Source organism: Manacus vitellinus, unplaced genomic scaffold (assembly GCF_001715985.3).
Source record: "Manacus vitellinus isolate BGI_N305 unplaced genomic scaffold, ASM171598v3 scaffold_39_pilon, whole genome shotgun sequence".
NCBI classification, from domain to species: Eukaryota; Metazoa; Chordata; class Aves; order Passeriformes; family Pipridae; genus Manacus; species Manacus vitellinus.
The window spans coordinates 6,069,238-6,091,029 of record NW_021940534.1 but is presented as its reverse complement, the minus strand read 5'-3'; the positions used below and the strand labels follow the sequence as shown (position 1 = coordinate 6,091,029).

At 38.1% G+C, this 21,792-nt stretch overlaps 1 protein-coding gene across 1 annotated transcript in view; it reads right to left on the bottom strand.

Moving 5' to 3' along the window:
- LOC108639002 overlaps positions 1-21,792 on the bottom strand; it is a 129,983-nt gene that overhangs the window by 11,036 nt on the left and 97,155 nt on the right. The window lies entirely within an intron of this gene.

Genomic DNA, 21,792 nt, shown 5'->3' with positions numbered 1-21,792 from the left:
GCTTGGAGCCAAAAAAAAAAGAGCTCCTGGACATGGCATGTGCCAGTGTTCTTACCCTTGCTTAGGAATGCTGCCTGTTCACACAGTCTGGGCACTGGCATAGGCGTAGGCAGCCAGGAATTGGCCCCTGCTAGCAGTGCCAGCCCACCCCTGATGCGGTATGAAAGAGCACACCAAATGAGAGCAAGGGGACGAGAATTAGACTGCTAGAAATGGCAGACCTAACAATGATCCCATCTGAACAGAAGGAACACAAACTTGGTAGATATGCTCTGCCAATTGTCCAATTTAACATTAAGAATGTTGCCGAGGCTGCTGGGAGAGTTCAAACCTTGTCTCTAGGAGATGTGGGAGGCTGAGAAAGTAAAGAAAAGGGTAAAAAGTGCTGAACACAGCCCGGTTGGTCAAAGAAACCCAGAGCAGTTTTCATATAAATGGGGTCTTTTTTAATCTTGGTGGAAAATTCACATTATTATTCCTTTTTCTGCCAGTTTCAACCATACCTCCCCTTTGTGCCTGCAAAACAAAGATAATTATTTTTTACTCACCTGCATAAAATGCTTGAAGAACTCCAGATGATTGAAGATATAAAAATGGAAAGGAAATGTGTGTATATGAATGTTTATATATAATTGTTATTATTGTTACAGTCTGGCAAGGAAACAAAGATTATTTCTAGCAAAGCTTTGGGGTTTTTTATAGCTTTAGAAGCTGTTTAATAACAAGTGATCAGATGAAACCCAACTGCTTTTGAAATCAATGAGAACTCGATTATGTTTTGGAGAGGAGGAAGCTTTAGCAAAAAATGTTTATATTACACAGTATTTTTTATCTTAGATAATCACCATTTCTGCCTACATCTTCCAAGTAACTCATTCTGTTGCTTTGAAAAATATGTAATGATTTGAGGATAATTTAAAGACCAACTCTCCTGAAAACCTTAACCCACAAGCAAAATACTTGTAAACAGTGTTGCAGATCAGTAAAACCAGACTGAAGAGGACAAGAGGAGAAGTCTTTTAATCATCTGACCTCAAAAATGGCAATACATTTTTTGTGTTTTCTTCTCCCACTTTTAGTCTTCTCTACATTTAGTATTTCTAATTACTTCCTTTTTTTTCATATATATGATATAAATCAGTCAATGCTAATAGAATGTCTCCTAAATGTAGCTTAATTCACTACCTGTCACTTTAGTCCACTACAAAAGATAGCAGCGACTACAGCAATTCCCTCCATGGACTAAATCCTGACTACTGTACATTTCCAGGAAAGCTGAAACAGTGTGTGCGTTTCATATAGATACCATAAACTGGACATATCGTTAAAGTGAACATTGGTATATTTATATAGTTGTGCAGTTTGACTCCAGACTCATTCATGATGGGTACCATATCCCTGCAGTGAAATTATTTTGTGAAGCAGTTCTTCTGTGATAGCTCTATTATGCCCATCAATGCTGCATTGGAGATGTTAAGACCTGAGCTGGTCCTTACCATTCCACAATTTCATTAACTGCCTCTACTTCATTACAGGTGCATCTACAATGGGAGAACGGCAGAGGTTACCTTACACCACCATCTCTGTTTTTAACTAACCTATCTACCTTCTGAATCAAATGGAATCACTCAACATTTCTCAGCAGCATTTCTCAAGGAATAGCTCAAGTGTGAGACTTTCAATCCACATAGCACAAACACATTTGCACTGTGAGGGAACTAGGCTTGTAGTTCAGACCCTCAGCTGTTGTTCTTCATGCCTCTTAGGTCTTGGTGATGTAAATGAAATTTTGATATAAAGCACATTAGCTCATCAGTTTGAGGGCTAGGCCTTTCCAGATTGTATGGACATAGTCACTAACACTGTGGGAAAGATTTGATTTCAGAAGACTGCCATAATACCCTCAGAAGGAAAGTATTGGGCTAATACCAAGGAATAACAGTCTGGAAGAGTGCCTGGGTTCATAAGAAAAAATATAGTTTCCACTACAGGCTGTCAATGAATATTGAAAAAAAAATGAGTGATGATTAAGAGTTTAAAATAATCTCCTTTCCACCCTTTCACCTGCCTCCAGTCAAACCATAAAGCCAGCCATGCCCCTGGCTTACATTATAATGGAATTATTGTTCATGGAGGTTTGGCCAGTCAGCAGTCAATAGTGAAGAAATGACAAACGTGTGTACAAGGGAGAGCCTTTGGAAAGAAAAGAGAAAGGAAAGAAGAAAATTTATTATTGCCTGTCTACTGATGAATGCAGGCATTAGAATAGCAGATGCAGAGTGTTTAAGGGGGCTGGAGAGTGAAAAGCTGAGTGTTGCCTTAGAGCACCAGGAAATGGAGCCAGGGTTGCGAAAGCCATCAAGCTGACTAGGCTCTGCATTTCTTAATGTACAATGAAATGCTTTGATAACTGAAACCAAAAACCCTAAAATGGCAAGTGTTTCCTACAAGAACCCTCGAAATAAGGTTTGCTGCTAATGTGGAGTAGCTGTCAGTGTAAGGAAGAAAGATGGGAGAACTGGAACTCTGTGTGCTGGAATGAGGACGTTTGCTTTGGCACCTGGGACTGTTGCTTGGGATACACTGAACAGCAAGAAAAGTACTAGGAAGGATGCAGTCTTAGCTCCAAGGTAATGGATAATCCAGAAATAGCTGTTTCTCTTCCTCAACCTTTTTTAAACTGCCACAGGAGACCTCTTTCCACTCAGAGCTCAGTTATTCTTCAGCATCGACTTCTCAACACACCACTTTGGCTTTCACAAGTAATCTGTTGGACAGGCTAGGAAACCTGTGCTGAATTCTCTTGCCTCCAATGTTTGGCTTCATTTAGAAGAAAATTTGCCCCAAGACTAAACATGTGTGATATTAAGCGTAACCTTTTCTTAGCTTTATTGTACTTGCTCTTAAATCTAAATTATGTATACCTCGTGTGTGTGTTTATGTGTGTTTGAGTGAGGGAGAAAAACTCAAACGAGCATGGAAAATGTGGACTCCATTCACTGTGCATACACTGTAATATGAACAGATTCACAGAGGTGTGTGGGCATATATAGACTTAACCACATCTACTGTGAAGATGAAAAAAATGCTAAGAAGAATTTTGTCATGTTTTCCATTTGAGATGTGTGAGCTGTGGAGATTCAAAGTGATCACAATAATGTTTCTTCTGTTTCTTCTTCTTCCAATGCTATTTATTTTTCCTATGGTATTTATTGTTATCATGTTTTGTTGAGAACTCGATGAGTTTGTGAGGTCGGTTTTTTCCCCCTTTCCCCATATCTTGAATATATGCACATATTTGAATTATGACTTTCCTACAGGAACTAACAGCTGTATGTGCAAATCATGCATATAAATCAATTACTGAGGCCTATGTACTATAAATGCACCCATTAATTAAGCAATGTCAGATGCTATGAACCATGAAGTTCATTACATCTTTAGCATTCAAACCAAGGATTATTTGAAGAAGCAATACTACATTTACCTAATAGTTAATGAAATTAAGCCAGGTTGTTGCCAACATTCTTATTTTATGCCCAATTCAGTGTTTAAATGTTTATGAATAAAACACTAACTGCTGAAAGCAGAAATGTTGAAATGTAATTACTGGTAAGTTATAACGCACTTGAGGACTCATTATACCAGACTTGGGACTTTTAAGATCGCAAGTGTAACACAGTCTCCAAAAACACAGATTTTTTACGGGCTAAAAGCTGGAAAGACATAAATGCTGTTGAATTTGTCCTGGCTGAGTGGAAATTTTGATGATCGTGGTAGTATGATTTATGGGTATAACATTTTCCAGTCATTACATGGTTGCATTTCAGCGTTGTGACACGATTTGCATATGTGAATATCCCTGCAAATTAACTTCTGATGAGAGCTACATCTGCCTGGATTAAGAAGCTCCTATCTGAAAACCAATCCAGCTGCTACCCTGAAGGACCTATTTGAAAAAAAGGCAATCTGCAATGTCATCATATATAGTTTTTCCTTATGTGTGTTCTGATTTAGATTTAAATGTAAATATTGCATGACAGTATGGGCTATTTTGTTAGGGTTTATTCTGCAAACTAAGAGGCACCTACTGATGTCAGTATTAGGGTTATCTCTGCTTTGTAGCACCCTTACTTTCCTCCATTTCAATAACCTATATACATATAGCTAAGAATCAAGAGTTAGAATAGTATTCATCACTGTTGTTCAAAGCCATTCTTAGCCACACAAATAAATGACATCAAATTTAAAAGAAAATAATGGAAAGGAAAGAAACAAACCCCTAAAACTCTCCAGAAATGACAGAAAAAAAGAACAGCAAATATCTTTAGCCAAACACCATCCTCTGCTGCTGGCTCAGAATTTCCCAGGGCCAGGCTTTTCTGCTAGAGGACATGTATTCACAGAAAAATGGTACAGACTCTGACACAGAAAACTTGTAGGCGAGTTCTGAATGACCAACACCTGGAAAATGAAGAGACTGTGAGCCTTAATGGTTTTCAGAGCAGATCTGAGACACTTCAAAGATGGAAAAGAGGGAGAGGAGTTGACATTTCAGGGTAGGAGGAAGCAAGTCTAAAGAGACAAGGAAGAAATGGGACTCAGCAGCAGAGAAAAAGGAGGTGAATTTGTATGTATACTGATGGCACTCAGAAATAAACACAGAGAGAATCAAGGACCATAATGGTAGCCTGCATAATGGTAGACAGATACTGAGAGACTGAAAAGAAAATTAAGAGAAGAACCAGAGAAAGGAGGCAACACTGACCTGAGAGAAAAAATATTTAACATGGGATTTGTGTGCTTTTTTTACAAGCAAAAGAAACGAGATCTTTTTATTTTATTGGAAGTGTTTTGCTTTTTACCAATACTCAATTTTTAAGACCTATAGCAGCAATTGCACTGAATGTATGAGCTTAGCCTTTCTTCTGTCCCAGAAACTCACATTGCTGCTGCTTGAACACATTGTTTTTGCTAAAAGCAATTCCAATGAAATTTTAAAATTTGGACAATATAGATAAATTCGTAATGAATTTCACTTTTCACATGTGTTGAAAGCTTGACATACAGAAGCCAACAGCCAAACTCCAAGGAGTAATTGGAAACTCTTTCAGCAGCTGATATGTATAGTCTTAACTGAGGCTCAGCTATGTAGAAACCAAAGCCACACAGTAATATCCACATCACAATTTTAAGTGCTTTTGATCTCAGTGACGTAAACTAAAATGTTGATAGAAATACAGTTCAAAAATGGTTAAAAACAGTGAAAGAGTTCTCCTGCCAATTCAATAAGAGGCAGTAAATATTACCATGCTAAGCAACACAGTCTAAAAGTTAGAATAAATTCACACATACAAGAAAAAAAAGTTAACAAAATATCTGTAGGCAAAGGCATAAATAAGCCATGCCCCTGGAGCTAAACATGTGCAAATATATGATCCCACCCATTCTTAGACTGAGCAGCGACTTACTTTAAGATAAGTCTTCATGTGACTGTAGCTCTGAACAAGGGGAGGATGGCAGAGTTAATGCCACAATTTATTTATATATGCCAAGAAGGACACCTCAGCATGGCAATAGCACTGTACTCTGCTGCTTCCAGAGTGGAGGGTTAGCATGGAGGCAGAACAAGGGCTCTGCCTGCAACCCCCTGCATAAATCTAAGTCTGTTACTTGAAGCCTCGGAATCTGCAGCTGGTCACTGCCCAATATAACAAGTTAGTGACTTGATGGGTTACATCCAAAGATGTTCAGCACTGCTCAATGGAAACACATGTGAAAAGGTTAACAAGTGAAAGACGTATATTTAATCTTATCAGCATTCGTTAACAGCAGCAAGATTCATTGCAGTGCTAGTAATTCTTAAATCAAGACCTCTGTTAGCAGATATGAATGCAGACTTAGGGAAGGCAGGAAGGATTCTCTCTCTAAAGCACAGCTAATTTCACAAGTTAAGGAGGGGTAGAGAGCAGCTTGGGGAAGACCTTGCAATCTTTATCCAGTGCAGGCTTTGCTTCTTCACAGAGCAGCTGCTTTCAGCACCTGTGAGTTAGAAACGCAGAGTCAGCAGCATTAAGTGAACACAATGCCTAACTGTAAGTTCCTCCTTATCTTAAAACGTTGGTTTTATTGTATTTTGAGACCATTAGACGTAAAATTCTGATGCTGTGTGTGCATGTGTGTGTGTGTTCCCAAGGAAGTTTCATTTACTGACTGTGTGCAATAAGAAATATAAGAAATTTGTTCCAGTAAAAGTAGAGTTCACAGTGGACATATTCACATATCCATCCCAATGTAATTCCCAAATGGCTTTGTGAAGGTCTGAAGAAGCAAAGGAGTAAATAAACTCATTCTCTGTCAGATTTGCAGTTGTTCCTTCAAGAAGGACTACCTTGATTGCTGTCTGTCTCTGTCATTCCCAAATGGGTTTACAAACAAGTTGCTAAATGATGTCAAGAGTGGAGGGAGCTAGAGCAGTGACATATATTGTCTCTCAAATTATTGGGAGATATCTTGATTTTATTTTTTCTGGCACCAGTAGTCATTCTATTCAGCATGGAGAAACACAACACAATGTGCCCTCGCAAGGGAAAGGTGAAAAGAAATCGTATTATCCTAGGGCATCAGGTGCTTATTACAGCCAGCAATTAGCAAATCTCAGGTGTTAGGATGCTTATTCAAGCCTTCTGATACTACACTATTACATGAGAAATACAGTGAAAATCAACTGTGAGACTGCCAAGATTTTTTTTCTCAACTGAATTAAAAAAAAAAAAAAGGCAACTCTTCCCCTATACTTTGTCACATCCAAGTTTGGAAAGAACAAAGTACTGACTCAAGTATACATATTTACTGTTATAGAAGTTAATTCAGTGGATCTAATGGCACATATTCTTAAGGTGTTTCTTGAAATTCTTATCTAACAAGTTGGCAAGAAATTTTTCACCATTTTAAGTACACTTTGAGCCTCAGAAGACACTTGCCATGTTTGCAAATATGGACTAATGTTCTGCATATAGTATATTCTAGATTGGCTTTGAAAACAATAAATCCCTTGAACACAGTTCAGTTACAGTTTTACCACTCAAATGTCTGTGGAACAGTTAATTTTTGGTAGTTACTTCAGAGAGGATACAAATATTGAAACGCAAATATATCTTTTGTGGTTTTCAGTTGATAAAATCTAACCCAAGAGCACAAAGGACCCAGTTGAAGCTAATGAAAATATTCCCTTTGTCTTCTGTGGACATTGTGTCAAGCTCTAGGTGCCTTTACTGTTGGATGACTACCTACTGGTCAATGTTTCTGGTCAAAAATTCTGTATTTTAGTCTCATTCCTCAGAATTAGGACACACAGTCCTTCACCAATTCAGTACCATGGTCCAGAGTGCTCTTGAAAAAAAGAATAAATTATGATCCCACCTTTAGGGATGCCTAGTTAGTAGGACAAGACAGAAAAGTCTGCATTGGCAACACTTCAGCTGTACTTGCATGGTGGATAGAGTCCTTTCATTTCTGGGTAGGTTCATGAGAGGCCAGAAAAAACAATGAAATCATTGGCATTATAATATAAATCCTTCAGCAAGTGTTCTAGATATGCCCCAGATAGATGTGTATGTGGGTTTACTATAAAACTAGGTACACCGATCTTTTCATGATTCTGCTTAAGGTCAGAATAAATTAATTTTTCATTGTTCTTAAGCAACTGAAGAACCATTTCATTTATTTCTTCACTGTGCTGACTTCCTCTGAGATCATGACTGAATAAACGAAAAAATTTAAGTCTTATTCGTCCTGTTCCTGCTCAGTAAGCTCAAGAAGTTTAGACAACACAGACAAAATCCCATTTTTCATCTAGGAATTCACACAGCCAGAGAACTGTTATCTCTGTCTCTTTCCCTTTTTTTTTCTTTTCCATGGGAGCTATTAGCACAAGCGGCTTTTCTCAGAATGTTACACTAGTAACGTTATCTTGTTTGTCTTAATGGCCTAAGAAGTTTAGCTCTGCCTCAGTTGCTTCAATAATTACTGATTATCTTCCTGAGTGAGGTGAAGGGGATCACATCCTACAATATGGTCATACCCTTTTTCTTTGGTCCCTGTGTAGCATTTGTGCCAGCTCCCTGGAGAAGGTGGGCAAAGTTCCAGCTGATTTCACAAGGAACAGGGTTTCATCCAAGGGACAACAGTGAAACTCGCATCCAGTTGTCAGGCATTGTGGGCATTCATTACTCTGTAGTTTGAAATAACTCTTTCTATCCTTTGCACTCCTTAAACTTCAACCTAGTCAAAGGCAACGTTGACCTTACGGCCCTATATTCTCTTACTCGTCTCTTTAGGTCTCACCTCTCTTGACCTTATTCCTCTTCTACTTATATCCTTGGTGCTGTAGTCTGGATTGCATAGCATCTTTTCTGTCAGGACGAGTGTCTGGGCAGGAAGCTGATGTTGTACTGGTGAAGGTAGGATTTGATTCATCTTTCTGTAAAGCACTAGGCTATTAGGAGGCTTTTTAGGTGGAAAATGGAATTCTGCTCAATGGCATTCTGGGGTAGCAGATAAAACATAATTTTTTCCTGGGATACCTACAGTATGGAAGAAAAAAGGATAATATTTTGACAGAAATTGGTTTTGCATTGTGTCATAAACAGCCTCATCAGTTTTTCTTTGATAATTAGCTGTAACTGTTTAAAAATTATTGATTGTATTGAAAAAAAGAGACTTTTGAAAAAGAACCAACATGAATACTTATTGTTAGTGAACTAATTTGGAAAAGCCTTGATTAAGCAATATACACCTAAATTCACATTACAAAGCTGATTTTTTTCCCCGAAGCATACCTGTGAATTCCATTAATATGAAGAAAGTTCTGTCTGAATATCAATTAGATCTTTGAGAAAGTATACTCATATGCTGTGTTAGAGAAAGTCTGAGTCACATTTGCAGAGGACCCAAAAAGCGTGGAGTTAATGGCTTCAGCTTGTCTTTGTCTAGGTGTGACCTATGTAAAGGCTCAGGAGTGTCTGTGATCCCCGCTTAGGTCTGGATGATCCTCTGGTCTTGGCAGGTCACTGCATGCTTGATTGCTGAAGCACAGAAGGAGCAGCTACTGAAAATTTCCTGCTGAAAGCAGCTGCACCAATAGCTTGATTTTTCTCAGGTCTTGCCCATTTTATGGTTACTTGTACCCCAGATGCTACAGAATTACTATACTCCCTTTGTGTGACCAGTACATGTTCCTTCAAAGCCTCAGGGACCCAGTGAGCATGGCAGCGTGGGAAAATCAGGTTTGGTTGGCTCCCAAACCAGGAAGGCACATGCCTAACTGCATGCCGAGCTTCCCCTGGACAGGAGAGGCATTACAGCATTGGAGCTTCCATCACTGCCATTAACAGCTCAACCTCTGCAATCCCCCCCCATGACAGCAGATGGGCAGTCTGTGGTGCAACACCGTTCAGCACGACCCTTGATGATTGTCCGCTGCTCTCCTAGCACCCTGGCATCAATTTGACTGTGTCTCTGAATGCCCTTTGTGAGGCTTTCTCACAACCAACACGTGCATGAGAAGTGCAACTAAACGAGGATGCTCATGGGTTAATTGCTCAGCTGTCTGTGTTACACAGCGAGGGCTGGTGTTATTGTCTCTGGGTTTTTTACCTAGGTTAAATAACACACAAACATTGCTTCCAAAGCAATCCTTGGCTGCCTAATGAATGAGGATATTCAAAAGACATATATAGGTTCATTTTTATTATAAAAAATAACATAACATTGTGGAAAGGATCTGATACAAAAGTGTGTAGGACAGATTTGCAATTAATTCTCCTTTTTCTTCCCTGGAATTCAAACATACCTCTTAAAACAAATGGGCTGAGGCTTGGAACAGTGATAAGTCTTTGATTTTAATATAATTTTGAAAGAATCACACATCTCTAAAAGATTAGGGAGATATAACTTTTATTGTAATGCGAGTAGTATTTTACTGGACCCTGGCAGGATATTAGAGAAATTATCATTTCTCATTAGTCTAACTGCCAACTAGCTCCTCTTACTTTCCTTTTCTTCACAATGGAGGGTGTCTCAGACAAAACGCTACTTAATCAAATTAATTAAGAGGGAGTAGATTTCTGAAGAATGAGTTCCAGAAGGAATCAGGCCAGAAACTTAGCATGCTCAACACTTCAATTGCTTTCTCAAGTTCCAGCTTCAGTGGTATTTAATTGTTTTCTTGAGTCAGGTCCTAATAGTGTGGCTTTGGGATTAAAGCAGGGAAAAATTTTGCTGGACAAAAAGGTGCCATCAAATGGACTTATGACAATATGGACATGTTGCTGAACTTTTTGTCAAAATAATTTCCTTCAAGAAATTCAACTCTGTCAGTGTATTCATTTTGTTATTAAATGTTTTGACAATTCAGGTTGAAACAAGCATTTGTTTCAAAATTCCTTTTTGCTACACAGTTGTGAAGTCTGAAATCAAAACCACATCTGACTTGATCTTTTTCTGATCAGTTGTTCAAAATAACTGAGTTTTCTGCCAAAATGAAATAATTATTTTTCAGTGGTCAGAACTGCTAATGAATGTAAAAATGAAGGAACTAGAGTAAAAGTGGTTTGTGTACAGAACTCAAAATTTGTGAGCTACAAAAAGAAAATCCTTCAAGAATATTCTTATTTAGTTTATTCAGTTGCCATATGCAGTTATGCCAACTACTGTGAATGCAGAGTAGCTATACAGTTTATTTTAGCATGTATATCAAAAACAATACTTTTCAACTAAGACATATTCATCTGCATCCTGTTCTAGAAAGAAATATCTAGTTGTTCGTCACCTGTGAGTAATCCTTCATTACTGTATATTGCTCACTGTAAAACCTCATACAGGACCACCTGTTGCATCAGGCTCTGTACCAATCAGGATTGTGAAATATCACAGCCTGGTCCAGATCTGCTGGCTGCTGGATCTCAGTTTGTTGAGATGGGATCTCACTGTAGAACCCAGCATGACACAAAAGACTGGAGTAGAAAATAGGTCCAGGCCATTCAGGAACTCTCTTCAGAAACAGTTCCTTCTTTCCCTCCTTTTCATCAACAAAAACCCCTCTTAGCAGTAAACTCCTGGTAGTTATATACCCCAAAGCTTTCAGCCCAAAGTTGTAGAAAGCACAACAGCATTTAGGCCTCAGGACAGAGAGTAACTGAACACAAGTTAAACTGCAGTGTGGAGTAGATGCCCTCTTGCAGGGCACCTCAAATGTGAGACTCTCAGCATCAATCTCCAAAGGTTGGTAATAATCCTGGTTTGATGACAGCACACTATGGGAGAGCACATTAAGTGGAATTAGCTGAGATAAAGAGAAAAACAACTGGACAGAAGCGTTTCTGAAACTAGCTATACAGAAATGAAGAAAATCATGTAACCAAGAACAACATACTAGAGATTTTTGTTCTAATTGTTAAAAAATGTTCTCTCCCATTCTTGGAACTTCTAGTCCAAGTTTGAGCCTGAAGCAAATTTTTACAGTAAAGTTATAAACCCACGAAAACAGAGGTTTATAATGGAAACACTGGTATAATTCTAACTAATGTGTTGTGCCATGGGGTGTCTGTAATAAAAAAGTCTCTGAGCTTGTATACCAGCCAGAATAGTTAGCAACACCCAAAAAAAGAGGATAGAAGTAGATGAAACATCATTGGCACCAGCTCTCTGAGATAAAACAAGCACACAAAGTCCTACACTGTAAAGGATTACAAACAAACAACTTGTCACAGTTTTGAACAGGTACAGAATAGGAACCGTGCTTTGAGAAAATGATGGGTTATTAAGGTATGGAATTTAATACCATTGTCAATCTATAAAACTTTTACAACCTAGTCTTATTTGCACAGAGATTACATCCCCAAAGCTCAGTGCCAAAGACACATGTTAATAAGCTCACAACTTTTAATTAAGCAATATGTATAAGTAGATTCCCATTAAGCTGTGATTTGTGGGCTAGTTCATTACAGTGGGTTCCAGCCACCAGACACATATTCAATACAAATCAAGCAGCCTGCATATTATCCAGCTTAATGTGAGCCTACTTGGGATATTTTATCACCAGTTCAGATTGGTGGTTCAGAGAACTATATTTTTTTTCTAAGACTGGGGCAGCGACCAGAACCTTATAATGACCCCATGTTGTTTTCTTAATGAAAATATCCATCTGAATTGTTTAGTTGCAACTGATAATTATTCATATAGTTAATCATAGTTCTGTTATATACAACATATATATGACATTCAGCCAGAACACATTTGCTCTCATTTAAATTAAATGTGTAAAATAAGGCATAAAAGAAGGAAATATGGATATTAAAAAATGGAACAATAAAAATAATTCACACATTTTACTCCGAAGAGATTGATGACAACATTTTCCAGATCTTGGAATAACTCTCTTTTGAGTTCCTGAATTATTCTAAAATTTCTGCCCCCCATTTGTGACACAGTGTGTCAAGTGGAATTTTTTCAATCAGTTTTACTCGTGACAGTGTGGCATACCATTTCACATCTTTCTTGCTTAGACAGATTTCCCATTGATTACATTAGTATTGAGGATTGTACAGCAACATGATGCAACAGTCTTAAGATAGATATTCCACAATATTTAATACTCTTTTTTTTGCAGGAGTTAGAAGTTCATGTATCATTGGATCATAATCTGGGAGAAATTACTACAGTCAGATTTCTGAAAACAATATTTCATCATAGCATTTTCTTCTGGTAATCCTTCCATAACAATATGTTCATGAATTAACTTTGCTACACATTTACAGTTATCAAGAGTGACAATTGTTTTTAACAGCCCTTTCAGTAAGGATTCTATTGTATTTAACTATAGGGAAATATGCATTTTATTTACCGACTGACCTTCTCTCTGTAACCTCTATTTAGCCTCCATAAAACTAAACAAAACACTTGTAGTTGACTTTTTTTTATTTATATTTTCTATTTTGCTACTGAAATATTCTCTAAACAATCAATCTTAGATAATGTAATGATACTATCAAGAGCCTCTCAGTATTTATTTGGAAAGTAGAATTTGCCACTGAGCCCCAGGTCCATCTTATTCAGTATCTTGCTAACAGCAGTGGCTTAGACATGAGGTTTTATGAAAACAAGGCAGGAACGAGATCCAGTAGAGGAAACTCTAGGCTGAAAATAAAGGAGTGAGCTCCTGAGAAGGATATGTGAACTACAAATCAAGAAGACAAGGAGAGGAGAAAGATCATAATTAGCTATAGCTCTAAGTGTAAGAAGAATTTTTCAATCAATATGGTAAAATGCTTGTAGCCAATTAAAAGACTGTAAAGTAGGGACAATGCCATATGTAGATTAGGCTAGTCTCATAAAAAAAGCCTTAAAGCAGTGTTGCATAGTTCATGAATTGATTTTGCTTGAAGGCCAAAGAAAAAGGAGCTGCAATAAGCCAGTCCTACAGTAACAAAAGTGGTACCTTGGAAAACTCCATTCAGTGGCAAATGATACAGTCAGAGGAGTTTTATACATCCATTTCTACCAGAGTTTCACCTCACCTAACCAACTTTCAGGATCGTACTGGTGCAAAATTGTAATGAAGATTCTTTTTTATGATTATGCTATTTCTGAATTAACTAGAGCAGTGCAGACCTGGGAAAACCTGTACCTCTGCTTTTAACTTTAATTCACTGCTGAGTGCTAGTACTTTGCCTTTGACAGCTCCATGGGATAAGCAGCATTTGGAGGAGTGAGAAAACTACTACATATGCCAGAAGCTAAAGTGTTAAAAATAGTCTCCTACAGCCTGTAGAGGAAGTCAAGGAAAACACCCAGACGTATAGCTGTTGAGACAGGAGCAACATTACAGCCATTAAAATCAAATGTCAGAGAAGGAACAATGCCTATTAGCTTTTAGAAACCAAAAATGAACAGTTCAGCTTTATCATACAAATGGGTTGCACTATCCAATTACTAACTTCTGATGAGCACCACGTCAATTTTGAAATTGTACTGCTGAGTCCGTGAAGAAAAAATAAATCTGAGTTATCCACATAACAAGGATAAAAGGAAGCCAAACTACTACAATCCTGACCTAATTACCCAGACAAATCACTCCCCTTTCTGGAACCTTGTAGAGCCAGTAAAAACACTGTAGCCTTTACTGACAAAGCTCTGACCTTGTATGAGGCCCCTTTCCTCTCCTTTTCAGGTCCCATCTGATCAGAAGCCTGGAGAAGTCCTCTGATTGGGTCCTTCACTTGAAGGACTTTCTTTCTCAGCACCTTTTTGTTTCATCTTACCCAGGAATATAACAGCTGGGACTGTGTATGGCCCAGCTGAGTCGTCTTCAGAGGTCTGCAGCCTGCACAGTGCACGGGACTCCTCGTCCATGACACATAATTAGACATAGCACACAGAGCAGTTGACAAGTGTACTAGAGAAAGCCAAGGGCATAACCAATATCCTATTTACTTCTTCAGAGTAATGTCCGTTGTGTTTAGGGAAGATACAAAGTCTTCCATTACTTCTTCAGTGTTCCTAAGTCTGAATCTGGTTGACAACTCCCATTTTAGTGTTATTCTTTACCCCAAGGTACGAGTGGTAGATAAAGTATGGATTGAGTTTCTCCCTCAGAACAGACAAAGGGAATTATGAAAGCAGCAGCAGCAGAGTATATAATTAAAGTAATAATAATAAATCTCATAAATTACATTTTTTTCTTTTTGAAAACATGTTTATGTGGTTAAAAGTGAACCATATTTTTCATGTTAGTAGGAATATTTATGTATTTTAAAACACACAGCTATTTAATTACTTGGCTGACAACCTTACTCTGTGGGGAGTATAAGCCACCAGAGAGCTGAGTAGGTTCCCCTAGAGAACAGCCATCAAGTTTGATCCATTGGATGGGCATTTTATGTCTTTCCTGATCCCAAACATGGTGCCATGGGTAACTTCAGAGGTAAATATCTTAGATGAACTTTCAGGCCAAATCTTCCCAATGTCCCCACTTAGTGTGCTTTCTGCTTCACACTATAATTTTAGGGCACATCCAGTAGTTTCCTTAGTTGAAACTAGACTGGAAGATTATTTCAATCTATTCCAGAAGGTTTATTCCAGGAATAAACCTATCTTAGTGCCTAATGGATCTTAAATCTGCAGGACCAGATTACAAGTGTAAAGTAAACCCCTACAACCTGTGGGGCATGGACGCCAAACCTTCAGCATCAGACAAAGGCCTACAGATCTGTTTGTACCGTCCTGCGCTATTGCTAATGTAGTCTAGTCTCTCTGTGTTGCTTCTTTGCACATTCTCACGGAACTGCACTTCTTGCATTTTTTTTAATCTTAATCTCAAAGACCTGTTTTATCAGTCACAACATTCATAGTCAAATTAAGAAACACACGACTTCCAAACAAACCATTAAACCGGACAGACACACACACACATAGAGTAGAAATCCACTTCAGCTGCAGTTGTGCTGGATGAAGGAATAACAACCTCGCTCCCACCTGTCCTCACCACCCTTCTCTCAGAGGTGACTGCACTCGGAGCTGCTAGTAGAGTTGCTCATGCGAATGCTCTTGCACCTGTTTTGGATAAAGATGGCTCTGTAAGGTTTGAACAGCTGGAACAGAAGTTATTTGCTACTCATCCTGAACTGGGTGAGGGAGAGCTCCCAAGGGAACTTCTCCTGCATGAAAAAGCAGCTGTAGAGGATCTCTTCAGGTGGCACAGCTGTGCTCAAAGGAGAGTGTGTGTCCGCAACAATAGCAAGGGTAGAAAAAGAAAGCTAAAAATTAGCAACCTGAATGAAACAGCTCATAGTCTGTACTCACTATTTTCTTTTTGGTCCAATTTGTGCCTGTATCGGCTCTTTTGACGTTCCTTCTATAATCCCTCAGGCTGTCAGAGGGGCAGAGAGAAGCCCTCAGCTCATACATACACCCTCAGACACAAGTTAAATGTTGAGTTCCTGATAAGCTAGATACATGTGCATAAGGCCACTGATTCATAAGGAAAAGACAGCATTTAAGAGTTGTTAGTAGACCAATGTAAAGTGGTAAACTTGCCGATGCTTAAAAATGAGGGGGAATGTGGCAGGGGGGAGCCAGGAATAGGAGGCTATAACCAATTCCTGTCCACCAATTGTTAAACAAAAAAATCATGTGATGAGACCATCAACAAATTTAGACTTTTCCATCTTTAATTTGAAAGATATTATGAAAAAGTAATGCATGTTCTCTGATAGTTCAGAGCCTCTCTAATACATTTATATCTAATACACATATCTGTGGAAAAAGACAAAAGCCTTCAAATAGTGATTTTGAATTCCAAGACAGGAAATAAGGACTTAAACAGCATCAACAGAAGATAAAACTCTGGAAAGGTTTGAAATACAGAGGCTTTCCACTGAAATCTGTCCTGCTATCATTCTATACACATGAACATGCACATACACATTCCTGCACTGGTTCAGGATGCAATGATAGTTGTCTGTTGCTCCAAATTCACTGCACATGGTGAAGTTCTAAAATTTATCCAAGACAATGTTGTTCAGAGTCATTTTTTTTATTATTTTTATTATTTTATTATGTAAGGACTCTACGCCTTTGGAATAGGAAGTTATTATAAATATATGTTGTAGTGCAGATGAAGAACTTTCCCAATTTCATTAGCAAGTAGCAAGATCTGTGCATATACCTCCCACACAGAATGTTTTAGAAATATGCCCTATTATGTCTAGTTAAGTCAACCTTGTGTCATTATTTCATATTAGTGTATATGACAGAATTGACATACACAGAAAAGATGCATCAGAACCATTACGTGTCATCCAGGAAACGAAAAAAGGAATTCTATGTTTTGAAAACTAGGTTAAGTATCACATCCTCAAGTATTTTGAGAAGAAAAGGTTATATTGGTACCAAAAATAATATCTGTTGTTTTAAGGTTTAAGAAAGTACTTTGAATAAAGATATAGTAAAGCAAGAAGAAAAAAAAAAGCCAACTTTGGAGTGCATATTTAAGTAGAAGAAGACAGGGAAATGAGAATGAAAATCTGCTACACAAAGAGAGGGAAGCATTGCTTAAATGTCTCGGTTCTGAATATATATTGTAAAAAAGGCAATTTTTTTTCCCAAGGAAACTTTTTGAAATAAGTCAAGATTTTGCAAAATATTTCTTTCAGGTCCAACATCATTATCCTAGACTATTAGTAGAAAGACTTCTGCTGGGTTAGGACTACACTGATTTCACTAAAGTGTTAAGCACAAGTGGAAACAGCAGTTGTTTTGGACAATAATTTTCACAGAATCCCAGAAATGTAGGGCCAGAATAAAACTGAAAACACCTCCAGCCAACATTTGGACTAAAAATAGATCAACTATATCTAGCTTATCCCTTAGGTATGGTAGGTTACAAAAATGAGAAAAAAACTTTGCAAGATATTTAGGCTGATTGCCCCTTATTCTTCCTCCCCTCACAACAGAAAAATATTGATTGTCATTTTTACAAAGAAGACATGGTATTTTATTCCGTTTATGAACTCCTGCAATTATGTGCCTACAGGAGATTCTCGGTTTTCATCTTTTCAGTTTGTCCCTCACTTCTTACACGTTTCTCTTTATGTGGTGAGTTGACCTTGCTTGGACATCGGTTACCCACCAAGTCTGTCTATCACTCCCCTCCTCAGCAGGATGGCAGAGGAGAAAATAAGGTGAAAAGAAATCCCTCATGAGTGAAGATAAAGACAGTTTAGTGGAAGCAAAGGAAAACAAAAGATTTTATTCTCTACTTCCCATCAGCAAGTGATGTCTGGCCACTTCTCGGGAAGCAGAGTTTCAGTAGATGTAGTGGTTGCTCCAGAAGACAAATGTCATAAATAATGAGTGCCATCCTCTTCTCATCCTTTCTCTTAGCTTTTATTGCTGAGTAGACATCATACAGTCTGGAATATCCCTTTGATCTGTTTGGCTCAGCGGTTTTGGCTGTGTCCCCTCCCAACTTCTTGCCTGTCCCCGGCCTACTAGTGAACAGGAGAATGTTGGAGAGACTGTCTTGATGGTGTGTGAGCATGGCTTAGCAACATCCATAATAACCATGGTGGGTAATAGCAATAGCCATGGTGTGTTATCAACACCCTTCTAGCTACCAATACAAAGGACAGCACTGTGAGGGCCGCTATGGGAAAATTATCTCAGACAAACACAATAGACTTTACAAAGAAAATAGCTTTCAAACCTCGTCATAAAAGAAAACTCAAAATAGGATTCCACACAGAATGGCACAGGGGTGAAATGAAGGACTCAACTTCATGCATAGGCTCCCCAATCTTGTAAGTTTTATACCTAAACTTTAATTTTCTCTTCTTCTAATATTTGATCATGCTGGTGAAGATGCAGCTGTGGTTCAGACTTTGGACTGTCTTCCACATATGCCATTCCCAGGACTTTTGTTGTGTAGCTCCTAATAGATGACTTTTGTTTAGGAAGAGTCGGTGGCTTAGGGATGGTCTGAAATTCAGGAAGGTTTACAACTACTCACATCTTCCATGTGTTCAGACAGCAGATGTGACTGTCTCCCAATGACCATTGCTGCGGAGGAAATAATGTTGCTATGGGATATAAAGGGATATAAAGCCCATATATATGGGATATATATGGGCTGCAATGTCGAACCCTCTTGTGCTGTAAATTCTCACATCTCCGTTGTCTTCAACTGAGCAGTCAAAAAGTACCTGTGCCAAGGATTAGGCTCCCTATCTTTAGATTACTGGATAATAATATCCTATCAAGGAGATATAGGAGGGAATCAGAAAAGCTCATCAAAATGTTCAGTGACATGTCAGCGGATTTATGAGAAAAAAAGATGTCATTATAAAGAAGAAAAAAAAAGAAAGGTCATATTCATTAGGAAGAAAGGAAGACCTAAAAAAAGTACAGGAAATTACAGATTTGCCAGCACCTTGGAGTTTTGTTGTTAAGAGAGAGGGAGGTTTTCTTAGCACATTTAATTAAAATGAGGTACTGTGTCTCTTTATTTTTACATTTTCAATCTTTATATTACCATAACAATATGTCTTCTACCGCTTCCTTAAGCATTAACAGCTGATTTATTTAATAAAACCTAGGACTGAGCATCACTGGAAATACTGTTTCCAATGGAATGCTCTCATGCTGTGATTGGTGAAGTGCTAAGTAATTTGCTTTTAATGCTAGCACATACCACTTAGCACTATATTTAACTGAATGATGAAAATCACTCATTTTTCATCCTCTTGCTTAACTGGTGCTTAGTGTAATCTATCTACTGTACTGTGAGCCTAGCACCAGATATATTCTATTAGACCTTGCTCTCCAATCTGCAACAAGCATTTTAATTTTTAATTCATAGTTATGTCTTTATCCTTTAATAGAACAGAACTACAGATGGGGAGTATGTTTTAGATAATAAGAGCACAGTAGGTACCCAGGGAAACTACACCACTAAAAGGATTCTTTATTTACACTTTTCAGTAATGACTACATATATATAGCTACACAGGAGAAAACTGTTGTAAAGGAACACTGCATAGACAGGCAATTACTATCCAACTATAACTGAGCATTATGGATGGTGTTGCTGATAAGAGCACTTCAGCAAACAATTTCAAAGCCAATGCCACCCACTGTATATTGACCAACAATCATGGGAACTCGTGGGATGCAAGTAATCAAAATTAATAGGAAGGATGTTACATTTTCTGGGAAAAAAAGTAAGGTAGATCTACTTAATATTTAAGCATACTTTAAATTCATCTTTCACAAATACATAATTACAGAATTTTACATCCCAGATCAGATGAAAGTCAGTGTAGGTATTCCAATATAACTGAGGGAATAAAAGCGGTCAATCAAGTCCCTCATGCGGATCTCAGGACCAGATCCACATTTGCTAAAAAGTCAGCACAATCCTATTAGAACTGAAGGTGTGGTGGTTCCACACACAAAGTCAGTCCTGCCATCAGACTAACTACAAACACTGTATTACCAACACTGAAGACAAAATCTCACAGAACCAGATTGGGATATCATAACTCAGTAGTGGGAAACCTGGGGTATTAATATTGCCCGAAGGGATTTTTACCATTATAGTCAGTCATGTTGAAAGACAAAACTGAGGTCAAGAAGATGCATATAGTATGATGCTGCCCACAGCACACTGTCTTCTTGGTACAGTCACCCAGAAACTGGAATAGGTTACAGATCACCATCTTGACTCACAGCACAGGACAGTCATGAACACAGGCAATCCCAGCAGCCTCCACCATATTGTGTGTGTCATTAATTATTGTGGGGTAATTGGTATTACCCCAAAATCTGGCATGAAAAGAGCAACGCTGCTCAGGTAGAAAAAATCCACAGAAAAATTCTGAGACTGAATGATTTCTTTTCAGTTAGTTTCTTTTTCAAAGTTATGTACAACAGTTTAAAGGGTCAACAGGCAAAGCAAACATTAAAAAGGCAATTTTATTCCTGTTATGACAGAGAGAAGTCATCCAAGTAATATCTGATGCAATAGAAGTCACACAAATAGCATCAGTTCTTGTAAATATTCAGAAGATTTAAACACCATTTCTGTCTGGGTGTAACTCATAAAATCACCACACACATATGCACATGCACACAAATAAATAGGGAGAAAAAAAAATAAACCAGAAAAAAAAATGGAAACCAGACTGTTATCTTGCAAACCCAAAGAAAAACTGTTCTCAGGAGTGACATTTAAACATTCAGGTTACTACCTAACGTAATTCCCTGATTGTTCAGGTTACTACCTAATGTAATTTCCTGATTATTCAGGTGGATGACAATCATAGATTTAAGTAACAAAATTAATCAACAATGCTCAATATATTGGGTAAGATCTTGCAAATGTAAGTGGATCTGAAAAATTTTTCCCATACCAGAGTGAAAAACGGGACACCAGAAAATCATACATGCTAGAAAAATGTCACTGATTACTAAGTTAATAGATTACAGCATTCTACAGAAATGATTCAAAATAGCAGTAAGGTGAGACTCTTCTCTTTTCCAACTGCATTTTCAGGACAAAAAGGATCCTACCACAGGGAAGACCAAGAGTCAGGGCACTGGCAGTCAGCCCTATATTTCTACACATGCCTCTGATTTAGGTGGCCTTGCACAAACAATTTCACCTTTCTTGCCTGTGTTCCCCTTCCCATCTTCTCCTGCAGTCTCTCATAGTTCTTGCCTTTGTGGCATGGACTTAATTTCTGATGCATTTATATGGAGCTAAATAGAATAGGCACTAACTGCTTCAAACCAATGAGCAAAACTTTAATACTACTAAGAAAGCATGAGGATAACCTCCAGGTTGCTTTAAGCTTCTGTAGCTCCCAGGGAAGCAGGTATGACCATCATGAAGACCTCAGAAAAATGGTCTCTGGGATCTTGTAAATTTTGCAGCCTGTTGGGACTTGGTTACAGAACTGGAAGATGAAACCATCATTGTTCCTCTTCTGGGCATTTTTGCAGTCTTGTAATTACAATCGTGTTGTGCTTTGAATAATTACTGAAAATGCTGTCAATGTTTTAGTCATGAAACTTGAAAGACAAATAAGCAACATTTTCCCCACCACAGGTAGCAGGAACAAGCAAACCTGAGAAATTTAGGAGTGCCCCACAGTTTGGAAGGAAAAAAAAATCATATGAAATAATAATGTTTGCATGATCTGTGATCTGATCCCATGAGCTCACCACACTGCA